The 17,576-nt window shown below is 41.7% G+C and overlaps 1 protein-coding gene across 1 annotated transcript in view; it reads left to right on the forward strand.

The window, feature by feature from the left end:
* Positions 1–17,576, forward strand: part of LOC135171775 (uncharacterized) — a 77,594-nt gene that overhangs the window by 24,017 nt on the left and 36,001 nt on the right. The gene's annotated exons all lie outside the window — the stretch shown is intronic.

Raw genomic sequence — 17,576 nt, forward strand, 5'->3', positions numbered from 1 at the left:
ATGTCGTAAAAACGCATATGTATAATCGACTTTTTCTCGAAGAAAAATCGTTCAAACGCAAACTTGGCGCATTGCACTCGTGTAGTTCGACGAGACGAAGCTATTGCACGCGGTTTCATCGGCCTACGACAATGTGTGCTCAAGTTATATGCCATCATATCGAACCCGAATATCAACTTCTATGATTGAGTTTTTCGTGAGCTGTGGTCGCGAAGAAAACGATGTTGCATCAGTTTCCTTGGTTATTCGGCGTGCTGAAACCGAATATGATGCCAGATTTTGTCTAGGTGCAGCCAAAAAAAAGTGATTCCCACGATGTCGTAAAAACGCATATGTATAATCGACTTTTTCTCGAAGACAAATCGTTCAAACGCAAACTTGGCGCATTGCACTCGTGTAGTTCGACGAGACGGAGCTATTGCACGCGGTTTCATCGGCCTACGACAATGTGTACTCAAGTTATATGCCATCATATCGAACACGAATATCAACTTCTATGATTGAGTTTTTCGTGAGCTGTGGTGGCGAAGAAAACGGTGTTGCATCAGTTTCCTTGGTTATTCGGCGTGCTGAAACCGAATATGATGCCAGATTTTCTCTAGGTGCAGCCAAAAAAAAGTGATTCCCACGATGTCGTAAAAACGCATATGTATAATCGACTTTTTCTCGAAGACAAATCGTTCAAACGCAAACTTGGCGCATTGCACTCGTGTAGTTCGACGAGACGGAGCTATTGCACGCGGTTTCATCGGCCTACGACAATGTGTGCTCAAGTTATATGCCATCATATCGAACCAGAATATCAACTTCTATGATTGAGTTTTTCGTGAGCTGTGGTCGCGAAGAAAACGATGTTGCATCAGTTTCCTTGGTTATTCGGCGTGCTGAAACCGAATATGATGCCAGATTTTGTCTAGGTGCAGCCAAAAAAAAGTGATTCCCACGATGTGGTAAACACGCATATGTATAATCGACTTTTTCTCGAAGACAAATCGTTCAAACGCAAACTTGGCGCATTGCACTCGTGTAGTTCGACGAGACGAAGCTATTGCACGCGGTTTCATCGGCCTACGACAATGTGTGCTCAAGTTATATGCCATCATATCGAACCCGAATATCAACTTCTATGATTGAGTTTTTCGTGAGCTGTGGTCGCGAAGAAAACGATGTTGCATCAGTTTCCTTGGATATTCGGCGTGCTGAAACCGAATATGATGCCAGATTTTGTCTAGGTGCAGCCAAAAAAAAGTGATTCCCACGATGTCGTAAAAACGCATATGTATAATCGACTTTTTCTCGAAGACAAATCGTTCAAACGCAAACTTGGCGCATTGCACTCGTGTAGTTCGACGAGACGGAGCTATTACACGCGGTTTCATCGGCCTACGACAATGTGTACTCAAGTTATATGCCATCATATCGAACACGAATATCAACTTCTATGATTGAGTTTTTCGTGAGCTGTGGTGGCGAAGAAAACGATGTTGCATCAGTTTCCTTGGTTATTCGGCGTGCTGAAACCGAATATGATGCCAGATTTTGTCTAGGTGCAGCCAAAAAAAAGTGATTCCCACGATGTCGTAAAAACGCATATGTATAATCGACTTTTTCTCGAAGACAAATCGTTCAAACGCAAACTTGGCGCATTGCACTCGTGTAGTTCGACGAGACGGAGCTATTGCACGCGGTTTCATCGGCCTACGACAATGTGTGCTCAAGTTATATGCCATCATATCGAACCAGAATATCAACTTCTATGATTGAGTTTTTCGTGAGCTGTGGTCGCGAAGAAAACGATGTTGCATCAGTTTCCTTGGTTATTCGGCGTGCTGAAACCGAATATGATGCCAGATTTTGTCTAGGTGCAGCCAAAAAAAAGTGATTCCCACGATGTGGTAAACACGCATATGTATAATCGACTTTTTCTCGAAGACAAATCGTTCAAACGCAAACTTGGCGCATTGCACTCGTGTAGTTCGACGAGACGGAGCTATTGCACGCGGTTTCATCGGCCTACGACAATGTGTACTCAAGTTATATGCCATCATATCGAACACGCATATCAACTTCTATGATTGAGTTTTTCGTGAGCTGTGGTCGCGAAGAAAACGATGTTGCATCAGTTTCCTTGGCTAGTCGGCGTGCTGAAACCGAATATGATGCCAGATTTTGTCTAGGTGCAGCCAAAAAAAAGTGATTCCCACGATGTCGTAAAAACGCATATGTATAATCGACTTTTTCACGAAGACAAATCGTTCAAACGCAAACTTGGCGCATTGCACTCGTGTAGTTCGACGAGACGGAGCTATTGCACGCGGTTTCATCGGCCTACGACAATGTGTACTCAAGTTATATGCCATCATATCGAACACGCATATCAACTTCTATGATTGAGTTTTTCGTGAGCTGTGGTCGCGAAGAAAACGATGTTGCATCAGTTTCCTTGGCTATTCGGCGTGCTGAAACCGAATATGATGCCAGATTTTGTCTAGGTGCAGCCAAAAAAAAGTGATTCCCACGATGTCGTAAAAACGCATATGTATAATCGACTTTTTCTCGAAGACAAATCGTTCAAACGCAAACTTGGCGCATTGCACTGGTGTAGTTCGACGAGACGAAGCTATTGCACGCGGTTTCATCGGCCTACGACAATGTGTACTCAAGTTATATGCCATCATATCGAACCCGAATATCAACTTCTATGATTGAGTTTTTCGTGAGCTGTGGTCGCGAAGAAAACGATGTTGCATCAGTTTCCTTGGTTATTCGGCGTGCTGAAACCGAATATGATGCCAGATTTTGTCTAGGTGCAGCCAAAAAAAAGTGATTCCCACGATGTGGTAAACACGCATATGTATAATCGACTTTTTCTCGAAGACAAATCGTTCAAACGCAAACTTGGCGCATTGCACTCGTGTAGTTCGACGAGACGGAGCTATTGCACGCGGTTTCATCGGCCTACGACAATGTGTACTCAAGTTATATGCCATCATATCGAACACGCATATCAACTTCTATGATTGAGTTTTTCGTGAGCTGTGGTCGCGAAGAAAACGATGTTGCATCAGTTTCCTTGGCTAGTCGGCGTGCTGAAACCGAATATGATGCCAGATTTTGTCTAGGTGCAGCCAAAAAAAAGTGATTCCCACGATGTCGTAAAAACGCATATGTATAATCGACTTTTTCACGAAGACAAATCGTTCAAACGCAAACTTGGCGCATTGCACTCGTGTAGTTCGACGAGACGGAGCTATTGCACGCGGTTTCATCGGCCTACGACAATGTGTACTCAAGTTATATGCCATCATATCGAACACGCATATCAACTTCTATGATTGAGTTTTTCGTGAGCTGTGGTCGCGAAGAAAACGATGTTGCATCAGTTTCCTTGGCTATTCGGCGTGCTGAAACCGAATATGATGCCAGATTTTGTCTAGGTGCAGCCAAAAAAAAGTGATTCCCACGATGTCGTAAAAACGCATATGTATAATCGACTTTTTCTCGAAGACAAATCGTTCAAACGCAAACTTGGCGCATTGCACTGGTGTAGTTCGACGAGACGAAGCTATTGCACGCGGTTTCATCGGCCTACGACAATGTGTACTCAAGTTATATGCCATCATATCGAACCCGAATATCAACTTCTATGATTGAGTTTTTCGTGAGCTGTGGTCGCGAAGAAAACGATGTTGCATCAGTTTCCTTGGATATTCGGCGTGCTGAAACCGAATATGATGCCAGATTTTGCCTAGGTGCAGCCAAAAAAAAGTGATTCCCACGATGTCGTAAAAACGCATATGTATAATCGACTTTTTCTCGAAGACAAATCGTTCAAACGCAAACTTGGCGCATTGCACTCGTGTAGTTCGACGAGATGGAGCTATTGCACGCGGTTTCATCGGCCTACGACAATGTGTACTCAAGTTATATGCCATCATATCGAACACGCATATCAACTTCTATGATTGAGTTTTTCGTGAGCTGTGGTCGCGAAGAAAACGATGTTGCATCAGTTTCCTTGGCTATTCGGCGTGCTGAAACCGAATATGATGCCAGATTTTGTCTAGGTGCAGCCAAAAAAAAGTGATTCCCACGATGTCGTAAAAACGCATATGTATAATCGACTTTTTCTCGAAGACAAATCGTTCAAACGCAAACTTGGCGCATTGCACTCGTGTAGTTCGACGAGACGGAGCTATTGCACGCGGTTTCATCGGCCTACGACAATGTGTACTCAAGTTATATGCCATCATATCGAACACGAATATCAACTTCTATGATTGAGTTTTTCGTGAGCTGTGGTCGCGAAGAAAACGATGTTGCATCAGTTTCCTTGGTTATTCGGCGTGCTGAAACCGAATATGATGCCAGATTTTGTCTAGGTGCAGCCAAAAAAAAGTGATTCCCACGATGTCGTAAACACGCATATGTATAATCGACTTTTTCTCGAAGACAAATCGTTCAAACGCAAACTTGGCGCATTGCACTCGTGTAGTTCGACGAGACGGAGCTATTGCACGCGGTTTCATCGGCCTACGACAATGTGTACTCAAGTTATATGCCATCATATCGAACACGAATATCAACTTCTATGATTGAGTTTTTCGTGAGCTGTGGTCGCGAAGAAAACGATGTTGCATCAGTTTCCTTGGATATTCGGCGTGCTGAAACCGAATATGATGTCAGATTTTGTCTAGGTGCAGCCAAAAAAAAGTGATTCCCACGATGTCGTAAAAACGCATATGTATAATCGACTTTTTCTCGAAGACAAATCGTTCAAACGCAAACTTGGCGCATTGCACTCGTGTAGTTCGACGAGACGGAGCTATTGCACGCGGTTTCATCGGCCTACGACAATGTGTACTCAAGTTATAGGCCATCATATCGAACACGCATATCAACTTCTATGATTGAGTTTTTCGTGAGCTGTGGTCGCGAAGAAAACGATGTTGCATCAGTTTCCTTGGCTATTCGGCGTGCTGAAACCGAATATGATGCCAGATTTTGTCTAGGTGCAGCCAAAAAAAAGTGATTCCCACGATGTCGTAAAAACGCATATGTATAATCGACTTTTTCACGAAGACAAATCGTTCAAACGCAAACTTGGCGCATTGCACTCGTGTAGTTCGACGAGACGGAGCTATTGCACGCGGTTTCATCGGCCTACGACAATGTGTACTCAAGTTATATGCCATCATATCGAACACGAATATCAACTTCTACGATTGAGTTTTTCGTGAGCTGTGGTCGCGAAGAAAACGATGTTGCATCAGTTTCCTTGGTTATTCGGCGTGCTGAAACCGAATATGATGCCAGATTTTTTCTAGGTGCAGCCAAAAAAAAGTGATTCCCACGATGTCGTAAACACGCATATGTATAATCGACTTTTTCTCGAAGACAAATCGTTCAAACGCAAACTTGGCGCATTGCACTCGTGTAGTTCGACGAGACGGAGCTATTGCACGCGGTTTCATCGGCCTACGACAATGTGTACTCAAGTTATATGCCATCATATCGAACACGAATATCAACTTCTATGATTGAGTTTTTCGTGAGCTGTGGTGGCGAAGAAAACGATGTTGCATCAGTTTCCTTGGTTATTCGGCGGGCTGAAACCGAATATGATGCCAGATTTTGTCTAGGTGCAGCCAAAAAAAAGTGATTCCCACGATGTCGTAAAAACGCATATGTATAATCGACTTTTTCTCGAAGACAAATCGTTCAAACGCAAACTTGGCGCATTGCACTCGTGTAGTTCGACGAGACGGAGCTATTGCACGCGGTTTCATCGGCCTACGACAATGTGTACTCAAGTTATAGGCCATCATATCGAACACGCATATCAACTTCTATGATTGAGTTTTTCGTGAGCTGTGGTCGCGAAGAAAACGATGTTGCATCAGTTTCCTTGGCTATTCGGCGTGCTGAAACCGAATATGATGCCAGATTTTGTCTAGGTGCAGCCAAAAAAAAGTGATTCCCACGATGTCGTAAAAACGCATATGTATAATCGACTTTTTCACGAAGACAAATCGTTCAAACGCAAACTTGGCGCATTGCACTCGTGTAGTTCGACGAGACGGAGCTATTGCACGCGGTTTCATCGGCCTACGACAATGTGTACTCAAGTTATATGCCATCATATCGAACACGAATATCAACTTCTACGATTGAGTTTTTCGTGAGCTGTGGTCGCGAAGAAAACGATGTTGCATCAGTTTCCTTGGTTATTCGGCGTGCTGAAACCGAATATGATGCCAGATTTTGTCTAGGTGCAGCCAAAAAAAAGTGATTCCCACGATGTCGTAAACACGCATATGTATAATCGACTTTTTCTCGAAGACAAATCGTTCAAACGCAAACTTGGCGCATTGCACTCGTGTAGTTCGACGAGACGGAGCTATTGCACGCGGTTTCATCGGCCTACGACAATGTGTACTCAAGTTATATGCCATCATATCGAACACGAATATCAACTTCTATGATTGAGTTTTTCGTGAGCTGTGGTGGCGAAGAAAACGATGTTGCATCAGTTTCCTTGGTTATTCGGCGGGCTGAAACCGAATATGATGCCAGATTTTGTCTAGGTGCAGCCAAAAAAAAGTGATTCCCACGATGTCGTAAAAACGCATATGTATAATCGACTTTTTCTCGAAGACAAATCGTTCAAACGCAAACTTGGCGCATTGCACTCGTGTAGTTCGACGAGACGGAGCTATTGCACGCGGTTTCATCGGCCTACGACAATTTGTACTCAAGTTATATGCCATCCTATCGAACACGAATATCAACTTCTATGATTGAGTTTTTCGTGAGCTGTGGTCGCGAAGAAAACGATGTTGCATCAGTTTCCTTGGCTATTCGGCGTGCTGAAACCGAATATGATGCCAGATTTTGTCTAGGTGCAGCCAAAAAAAAGTGATTCCCACGATGTCGTAAACACGCATATGTATAATCGACTTTTTCTCGAAGACAAATCGTTCAAACGCAAACTTGGCGCATTGCACTGGTGTAGTTCGACGAGACGAAGCTATTGCACGCGGTTTCATCGGCCTACGACAATGTGTACTCAAGTTATATGCCATCATATCGAACCCGAATATCAACTTTTATGATTGAGTTTATCGTGAGCTGTGGTCGCGAAGAAAACGATGTTGCATCAGTCTCCTTGGTTATTCGGCGTGCTGAAACCGAATATGATGCCAGATTTTGTCTAGGTGCAGCCAAAAAAAAGTGATTCCCACGATGTCGTAAAAACGCATATGTATAATCGACTTTTTCTCGAAGACAAATCGTTCAAACGCAAACTTGGCGCATTGCACTCGTGTAGTTCGACGAGACGGAGCTATTGCACGCGGTTTCATCGGCCTACGACAATGTGTGCTCAAGTTATATGCCATCATATCGAACCAGAATATCAACTTCTATGATTGAGTTTTTCGTGAGCTGTGGTCGCGAAGAAAACGATGTTGCATCAGTTTCCTTGGTTATTCGGCGTGCTGAAACCGAATATGATGCCAGATTTTGTCTAGGTGCAGCCAAAAAAAAGTGATTCCCACGATGTCGTAAAAACGCATATGTATAATCGACTTTTTCTCGAAGAAAAATCGTTCAAACGCAAACTTGGCGCATTGCACTCGTGTAGTTCGACGAGACGAAGCTATTGCACGCGGTTTCATCGGCCTACGACAATGTGTGCTCAAGTTATATGCCATCATATCGAACCCGAATATCAACTTCTATGATTGAGTTTTTCGTGAGCTGTGGTCGCGAAGAAAACGATGTTGCATCAGTTTCCTTGGTTATTCGGCGTGCTGAAACCGAATATGATGCCAGATTTTGTCTAGGTGCAGCCAAAAAAAAGTGATTCCCACGATGTCGTAAAAACGCATATGTATAATCGACTTTTTCACGAAGACAAATCGTTCAAACGCAAACTTGGCGCATTGCACTCGTGTAGTTCGACGAGACGGAGCTATTGCACGCGGTTTCATCGGCCTACGACAATGTGTACTCAAGTTATATGCCATCATATCGAACACGAATATCAACTTCTACGATTGAGTTTTTCGTGAGCTGTGGTCGCGAAGAAAACGATGTTGCATCAGTTTCCTTGGTTATTCGGCGTGCTGAAACCGAATATGATGCCAGATTTTGTCTAGGTGCAGCCAAAAAAAAGTGATTCCCACGATGTCGTAAACACGCATATGTATAATCGACTTTTTCTCGAAGACAAATCGTTCAAACGCAAACTTGGCGCATTGCACTCGTGTAGTTCGACGAGACGGAGCTATTGCACGCGGTTTCATCGGCCTACGACAATGTGTACTCAAGTTATATGCCATCATATCGAACACGAATATCAACTTCTATGATTGAGTTTTTCGTGAGCTGTGGTGGCGAAGAAAACGATGTTGCATCAGTTTCCTTGGTTATTCGGCGGGCTGAAACCGAATATGATGCCAGATTTTGTCTAGGTGCAGCCAAAAAAAAGTGATTCCCACGATGTCGTAAAAACGCATATGTATAATCGACTTTTTCTCGAAGACAAATCGTTCAAACGCAAACTTGGCGCATTGCACTCGTGTAGTTCGACGAGACGGAGCTATTGCACGCGGTTTCATCGGCCTACGACAATTTGTACTCAAGTTATATGCCATCCTATCGAACACGAATATCAACTTCTATGATTGAGTTTTTCGTGAGCTGTGGTCGCGAAGAAAACGATGTTGCATCAGTTTCCTTGGCTATTCGGCGTGCTGAAACCGAATATGATGCCAGATTTTGTCTAGGTGCAGCCAAAAAAAAGTGATTCCCACGATGTCGTAAACACGCATATGTATAATCGACTTTTTCTCGAAGACAAATCGTTCAAACGCAAACTTGGCGCATTGCACTGGTGTAGTTCGACGAGACGAAGCTATTGCACGCGGTTTCATCGGCCTACGACAATGTGTACTCAAGTTATATGCCATCATATCGAACCCGAATATCAACTTTTATGATTGAGTTTATCGTGAGCTGTGGTCGCGAAGAAAACGATGTTGCATCAGTCTCCTTGGTTATTCGGCGTGCTGAAACCGAATATGATGCCAGATTTTGTCTAGGTGCAGCCAAAAAAAAGTGATTCCCACGATGTCGTAAAAACGCATATGTATAATCGACTTTTTCTCGAAGACAAATCGTTCAAACGCAAACTTGGCGCATTGCACTCGTGTAGTTCGACGAGACGGAGCTATTGCACGCGGTTTCATCGGCCTACGACAATGTGTGCTCAAGTTATATGCCATCATATCGAACCAGAATATCAACTTCTATGATTGAGTTTTTCGTGAGCTGTGGTCGCGAAGAAAACGATGTTGCATCAGTTTCCTTGGTTATTCGGCGTGCTGAAACCGAATATGATGCCAGATTTTGTCTAGGTGCAGCCAAAAAAAAGTGATTCCCACGATGTCGTAAAAACGCATATGTATAATCGACTTTTTCTCGAAGAAAAATCGTTCAAACGCAAACTTGGCGCATTGCACTCGTGTAGTTCGACGAGACGAAGCTATTGCACGCGGTTTCATCGGCCTACGACAATGTGTGCTCAAGTTATATGCCATCATATCGAACCCGAATATCAACTTCTATGATTGAGTTTTTCGTGAGCTGTGGTCGCGAAGAAAACGATGTTGCATCAGTTTCCTTGGTTATTCGGCGTGCTGAAACCGAATATGATGCCAGATTTTGTCTAGGTGCAGCCAAAAAAAAGTGATTCCCACGATGTCGTAAAAACGCATATGTATAATCGACTTTTTCTCGAAGACAAATCGTTCAAACGCAAACTTGGCGCATTGCACTCGTGTAGTTCGACGAGACGGAGCTATTGCACGCGGTTTCATCGGCCTACGACAATGTGTACTCAAGTTATATGCCATCATATCGAACACGAATATCAACTTCTATGATTGAGTTTTTCGTGAGCTGTGGTGGCGAAGAAAACGGTGTTGCATCAGTTTCCTTGGTTATTCGGCGTGCTGAAACCGAATATGATGCCAGATTTTCTCTAGGTGCAGCCAAAAAAAAGTGATTCCCACGATGTCGTAAAAACGCATATGTATAATCGACTTTTTCTCGAAGACAAATCGTTCAAACGCAAACTTGGCGCATTGCACTCGTGTAGTTCGACGAGACGGAGCTATTGCACGCGGTTTCATCGGCCTACGACAATGTGTGCTCAAGTTATATGCCATCATATCGAACCAGAATATCAACTTCTATGATTGAGTTTTTCGTGAGCTGTGGTCGCGAAGAAAACGATGTTGCATCAGTTTCCTTGGTTATTCGGCGTGCTGAAACCGAATATGATGCCAGATTTTGTCTAGGTGCAGCCAAAAAAAAGTGATTCCCACGATGTGGTAAACACGCATATGTATAATCGACTTTTTCTCGAAGACAAATCGTTCAAACGCAAACTTGGCGCATTGCACTCGTGTAGTTCGACGAGACGGAGCTATTGCACGCGGTTTCATCGGCCTACGACAATGTGTACTCAAGTTATATGCCATCATATCGAACACGAATATCAACTTCTATGATTGAGTTTTTCGTGAGCTGTGGTGGCGAAGAAAACGGTGTTGCATCAGTTTCCTTGGTTATTCGGCGTGCTGAAACCGAATATGATGCCAGATTTTCTCTAGGTGCAGCCAAAAAAAAGTGATTCCCACGATGTCGTAAAAACGCATATGTATAATCGACTTTTTCTCGAAGACAAATCGTTCAAACGCAAACTTGGCGCATTGCACTCGTGTAGTTCGACGAGACGGAGCTATTGCACGCGGTTTCATCGGCCTACGACAATGTGTGCTCAAGTTATATGCCATCATATCGAACCAGAATATCAACTTCTATGATTGAGTTTTTCGTGAGCTGTGGTCGCGAAGAAAACGATGTTGCATCAGTTTCCTTGGTTATTCGGCGTGCTGAAACCGAATATGATGCCAGATTTTGTCTAGGTGCAGCCAAAAAAAAGTGATTCCCACGATGTGGTAAACACGCATATGTATAATCGACTTTTTCTCGAAGACAAATCGTTCAAACGCAAACTTGGCGCATTGCACTCGTGTAGTTCGACGAGACGAAGCTATTGCACGCGGTTTCATCGGCCTACGACAATGTGTGCTCAAGTTATATGCCATCATATCGAACCCGAATATCAACTTCTATGATTGAGTTTTTCGTGAGCTGTGGTCGCGAAGAAAACGATGTTGCATCAGTTTCCATGGATATTCGGCGTGCTGAAACCGAATATGATGCCAGATTTTGTCTAGGTGCAGCCAAAAAAAAGTGATTCCCACGATGTCGTAAAAACGCATATGTATAATCGACTTTTTCTCGAAGACAAATCGTTCAAACGCAAACTTGGCGCATTGCACTCGTGTAGTTCGACGAGACGGAGCTATTACACGCGGTTTCATCGGCCTACGACAATGTGTTCTCAAGTTATATGCCATCATATCGAACACGAATATCAACTTCTATGATTGAGTTTTTCGTGAGCCGTGGTGGCGAAGAAAACGATGTTGCATCAGTTTCCTTGGTTATTCGGCGTGCTGAAACCGAATATGATGCCAGATTTTGTCTAGGTGCAGCCAAAAAAAAGTGATTCCCACGATGTCGTAAAAACGCATATGTATAATCGACTTTTTCTCGAAGACAAATCGTTCAAACGCAAACTTGGCGCATTGCACTCGTGTAGTTCGACGAGACGGAGCTATTGCACGCGGTTTCATCGGCCTACGACAATGTGTGCTCAAGTTATATGCCATCATATCGAACCAGAATATCAACTTCTATGATTGAGTTTTTCGTGAGCTGTGGTCGCGAAGAAAACGATGTTGCATCAGTTTCCTTGGTTATTCGGCGTGCTGAAACCGAATATGATGCCAGATTTTGTCTAGGTGCAGCCAAAAAAAAGTGATTCCCACGATGTGGTAAACACGCATATGTATAATCGACTTTTTCTCGAAGACAAATCGTTCAAACGCAAACTTGGCGCATTGCACTCGTGTAGTTCGACGAGACGAAGCTATTGCACGCGGTTTCATCGGCCTACGACAATGTGTGCTCAAGTTATATGCCATCATATCGAACCCGAATATCAACTTCTATGATTGAGTTTTTCGTGAGCTGTGGTCGCGAAGAAAACGATGTTGCATCAGTTTCCTTGGATATTCGGCGTGCTGAAACCGAATATGATGCCAGATTTTGTCTAGGTGCAGCCAAAAAAAAGTGATTCCCACGATGTCGTAAAAACGCATATGTATAATCGACTTTTTCTCGAAGACAAATCGTTCAAACGCAAACTTGGCGCATTGCACTCGTGTAGTTCGACGAGACGGAGCTATTGCACGCGGTTTCATCGGCCTACGACAATGTGTACTCAAGTTATATGCCATCATATCGAACACGCATATCAACTTCTATGATTGAGTTTTTCGTGAGCTGTGGTCGCGAAGAAAACGATGTTGCATCAGTTTCCTTGGCTATTCGGCGTGCTGAAACCGAATATGATGCCAGATTTTGTCTAGGTGCAGCCAAAAAAAAGTGATTCCCACGATGTCGTAAACACGCATATGTATAATCGACTTTTTCTCGAAGACAAATCGTTCAAACGCAAACTTGGCGCATTGCACTGGTGTAGTTCGACGAGACGAAGCTATTGCACGCGGTTTCATCGGCCTACGACAATGTGTACTCAAGTTATATGCCATCATATCGAACCCGAATATCAACTTTTATGATTGAGTTTATCGTGAGCTGTGGTCGCGAAGAAAACGATGTTGCATCAGTCTCCTTGGTTATTCGGCGTGCTGAAACCGAATATGATGCCAGATTTTGTCTAGGTGCAGCCAAAAAAAAGTGATTCCCACGATGTCGTAAAAACGCATATGTATAATCGACTTTTTCTCGAAGACAAATCGTTCAAACGCAAACTTGGCGCATTGCACTCGTGTAGTTCGACGAGACGGAGCTATTGCACGCGGTTTCATCGGCCTACGACAATGTGTGCTCAAGTTATATGCCATCATATCGAACCAGAATATCAACTTCTATGATTGAGTTTTTCGTGAGCTGTGGTCGCGAAGAAAACGATGTTGCATCAGTTTCCTTGGTTATTCGGCGTGCTGAAACCGAATATGATGCCAGATTTTGTCTAGGTGCAGCCAAAAAAAAGTGATTCCCACGATGTCGTAAAAACGCATATGTATAATCGACTTTTTCTCGAAGAAAAATCGTTCAAACGCAAACTTGGCGCATTGCACTCGTGTAGTTCGACGAGACGAAGCTATTGCACGCGGTTTCATCGGCCTACGACAATGTGTGCTCAAGTTATATGCCATCATATCGAACCCGAATATCAACTTCTATGATTGAGTTTTTCGTGAGCTGTGGTCGCGAAGAAAACGATGTTGCATCAGTTTCCTTGGTTATTCGGCGTGCTGAAACCGAATATGATGCCAGATTTTGTCTAGGTGCAGCCAAAAAAAAGTGATTCCCACGATGTCGTAAAAACGCATATGTATAATCGACTTTTTCACGAAGACAAATCGTTCAAACGCAAACTTGGCGCATTGCACTCGTGTAGTTCGACGAGACGGAGCTATTGCACGCGGTTTCATCGGCCTACGACAATGTGTACTCAAGTTATATGCCATCATATCGAACACGAATATCAACTTCTACGATTGAGTTTTTCGTGAGCTGTGGTCGCGAAGAAAACGATGTTGCATCAGTTTCCTTGGTTATTCGGCGTGCTGAAACCGAATATGATGCCAGATTTTGTCTAGGTGCAGCCAAAAAAAAGTGATTCCCACGATGTCGTAAACACGCATATGTATAATCGACTTTTTCTCGAAGACAAATCGTTCAAACGCAAACTTGGCGCATTGCACTCGTGTAGTTCGACGAGACGGAGCTATTGCACGCGGTTTCATCGGCCTACGACAATGTGTACTCAAGTTATATGCCATCATATCGAACACGAATATCAACTTCTATGATTGAGTTTTTCGTGAGCTGTGGTGGCGAAGAAAACGATGTTGCATCAGTTTCCTTGGTTATTCGGCGGGCTGAAACCGAATATGATGCCAGATTTTGTCTAGGTGCAGCCAAAAAAAAGTGATTCCCACGATGTCGTAAAAACGCATATGTATAATCGACTTTTTCTCGAAGACAAATCGTTCAAACGCAAACTTGGCGCATTGCACTCGTGTAGTTCGACGAGACGGAGCTATTGCACGCGGTTTCATCGGCCTACGACAATTTGTACTCAAGTTATATGCCATCCTATCGAACACGAATATCAACTTCTATGATTGAGTTTTTCGTGAGCTGTGGTCGCGAAGAAAACGATGTTGCATCAGTTTCCTTGGCTATTCGGCGTGCTGAAACCGAATATGATGCCAGATTTTGTCTAGGTGCAGCCAAAAAAAAGTGATTCCCACGATGTCGTAAACACGCATATGTATAATCGACTTTTTCTCGAAGACAAATCGTTCAAACGCAAACTTGGCGCATTGCACTGGTGTAGTTCGACGAGACGAAGCTATTGCACGCGGTTTCATCGGCCTACGACAATGTGTACTCAAGTTATATGCCATCATATCGAACCCGAATATCAACTTTTATGATTGAGTTTATCGTGAGCTGTGGTCGCGAAGAAAACGATGTTGCATCAGTCTCCTTGGTTATTCGGCGTGCTGAAACCGAATATGATGCCAGATTTTGTCTAGGTGCAGCCAAAAAAAAGTGATTCCCACGATGTCGTAAAAACGCATATGTATAATCGACTTTTTCTCGAAGACAAATCGTTCAAACGCAAACTTGGCGCATTGCACTCGTGTAGTTCGACGAGACGGAGCTATTGCACGCGGTTTCATCGGCCTACGACAATGTGTGCTCAAGTTATATGCCATCATATCGAACCAGAATATCAACTTCTATGATTGAGTTTTTCGTGAGCTGTGGTCGCGAAGAAAACGATGTTGCATCAGTTTCCTTGGTTATTCGGCGTGCTGAAACCGAATATGATGCCAGATTTTGTTACGTATTCACATACGTTTTCTATGAATGATATCCCCTTGAAGCAATTGCAAAATATAAAGGATGAAATCAATCAAATATAAATACTAAATACCGCTATAAATTACTGATCATATATTTCAACCAGAGGTCATGTAACAAAACATTCTTAGATGAATGACCAAAAGGATTCTATATATAAATAAGACTACCGAAATGAAAAGATAGAAACATTGACGGAGGACGGAACAGTATTTCTCCCTCTGACGTCGCAAGCCGATGACCTTTAATACAATCATTGCACAGAATAAATAAATGATTACTTATAATGAAAATAATTCGGGACCATACAGGAGCCCACATACCAATGATTAAAAGAAACTCAGCTTTGGGACGTTAGAACAGGGTTAAACCGCGAGGACGAGTAACGCACCCTCTCAAAAATGACGAAATCTTGGAAATTTCCACGTATATATTGATACGAGTCAATCTAAGAATGATATGACTCCGATTGAAATAAATGAAAAGAAAAACGAAGAATGAAATACAAAAGAGAAATCATAATTCTGAAAAATAGAAGCAATTGCAAAGTATAAATACCGCTATAAATAACTGATCATATATATCAACCAGAGGTCATGTAACAAAACATTCTTAGATGAATGACCAAAAGGATTCTATATATAAATAAGAATAAAGAAATGAAAAGATAGAAACATTGACGGAGGACGGAACAGTATTTCTCCCTCTGACGTCGCAAGCCGATGACCTTTAATACAATCATTGCACAGAATAAATAAATAATTACTTAAAATAAAAATAATTCGGGACCATACAGGAGCCCACATATCAATGATTAAAAGAAACTCAGCTTTGGGACGTTAGAACAGGGTTAAACCGCGAGGACGAGTAACGCACCCTCTCAAAAATGACGAAATCTTGGAAATTTCCACGTATATATTGATACGAGTCAATCTAAGAATGATATGACTCCGATTGAAATAAATGAAAAGACAAACGAATAATTTAAATACAAAAGAGAAATCATAATTCTGAAAAATAGATAAATTCGACTATTGCATCAAAAAGGATGCATGAAAAGTCAAGAAATAACGTAAACTAAATATTCCATAAGACAATGGCCATGAAAAGTTATGAAAAAATAGAATTTGTTAATAAACAATTAACAAACATTTATAACAACAAAATGCAAATCAGTGGAAAAGAAAGAACGATCACCGGGGTAAGCACCCACCAAAAATCTTTTCTTAATCTTCATAAACAGTTGAGATATTTATTTTTGAAGTTTCATACAGACACATACAAGCCCATGTATCCGTGTGTCCACAAAACTTTGGAAAATTCTAGCGTACGCATTATTGATGATAGAGAAATGGTTTCCATACAAAAGGGACTCCATATTCTGAGAACTATTTATTTCACTCATAAAAATAATAAAATTTATTAACAAATATAATTGTTGTAAACAAAATATACATGAAATATTCTACGAACAATTCAGAAAAATCGTAAAAGGAAGTTCTGTAGATCCTAAATATGTATTTCAAAAATCTCTTCTTAATCTTCATAAATAGTGAAGATATTCATTTTTAAACTTTTACACACACCCACACATACAAACCCATGTATCGGTGTGTCCACAAAAACTTTGGAAAATTCTAGCGTCCGCATTATTGACGATAGAGAAATGGTTTCCAGACAAAAAAGGACTCCATATATTGAAAACTATTTATTCCATTCATAAAAATGATAAAAATTATTAACAAATATAATTGTTGTAAACAAAACGTACATGAAAAATCCTGTAAACAATTCAGAAAAATCGTAAAAGGAAGTTCAGTAGATCCTTGATATGTAACAAAAAAAATCTTTTCTTAATCTTCATAAACAGTGAAGATATTGATTTTTAAATAATTCACACTATACACACACACTCAAATCCTTGTATCGGTGTATGCAAATAAAGTTCGAGAATTGATAGCGCTTTCCCTATGGGACATATGCAAAAACATCCCATATAGAAACTACGGCATAAATTGTGAACTACAAAAATATGTAATAAAAAATTGTAAAAGTCAATAGACAAAACTGAATGTCTATTGACATGTCATTAAGAATTACCCCTAAAAAATCTAAAATTGGCGAAATTAGTGCATTTAAATAACAAGAACAAGAATATGAAAGAAAATTAAACAAAACTCAACAATTTAAACATGTCAATTTTGATAAATTAGCGATCTTAATTGTAAATGTTAATAACCACGAAATTAATGAACGAATTGCTACCGAAAAATCCATAAAAATAGTCCACTGAATCCTCTAACGACTGAGCCATTGATTAGATTTTTCACGTTATAAACAACGCCATTAAAAGTTAATAAACATTTTTCAAGGTCAAGTCAATATCTCCGAAAGTTGTATAGTTAAGAAAATGAAAATTTATGGAAAAATGCTATAAAATGTGGACATTTGAATGGATGAATAATTGT

This window comes from Diachasmimorpha longicaudata, unplaced genomic scaffold (assembly GCF_034640455.1).
Source record: "Diachasmimorpha longicaudata isolate KC_UGA_2023 unplaced genomic scaffold, iyDiaLong2 ctg00000102.1, whole genome shotgun sequence".
Lineage (NCBI taxonomy): Eukaryota > Metazoa > Arthropoda > Insecta > Hymenoptera > Braconidae > Diachasmimorpha > Diachasmimorpha longicaudata.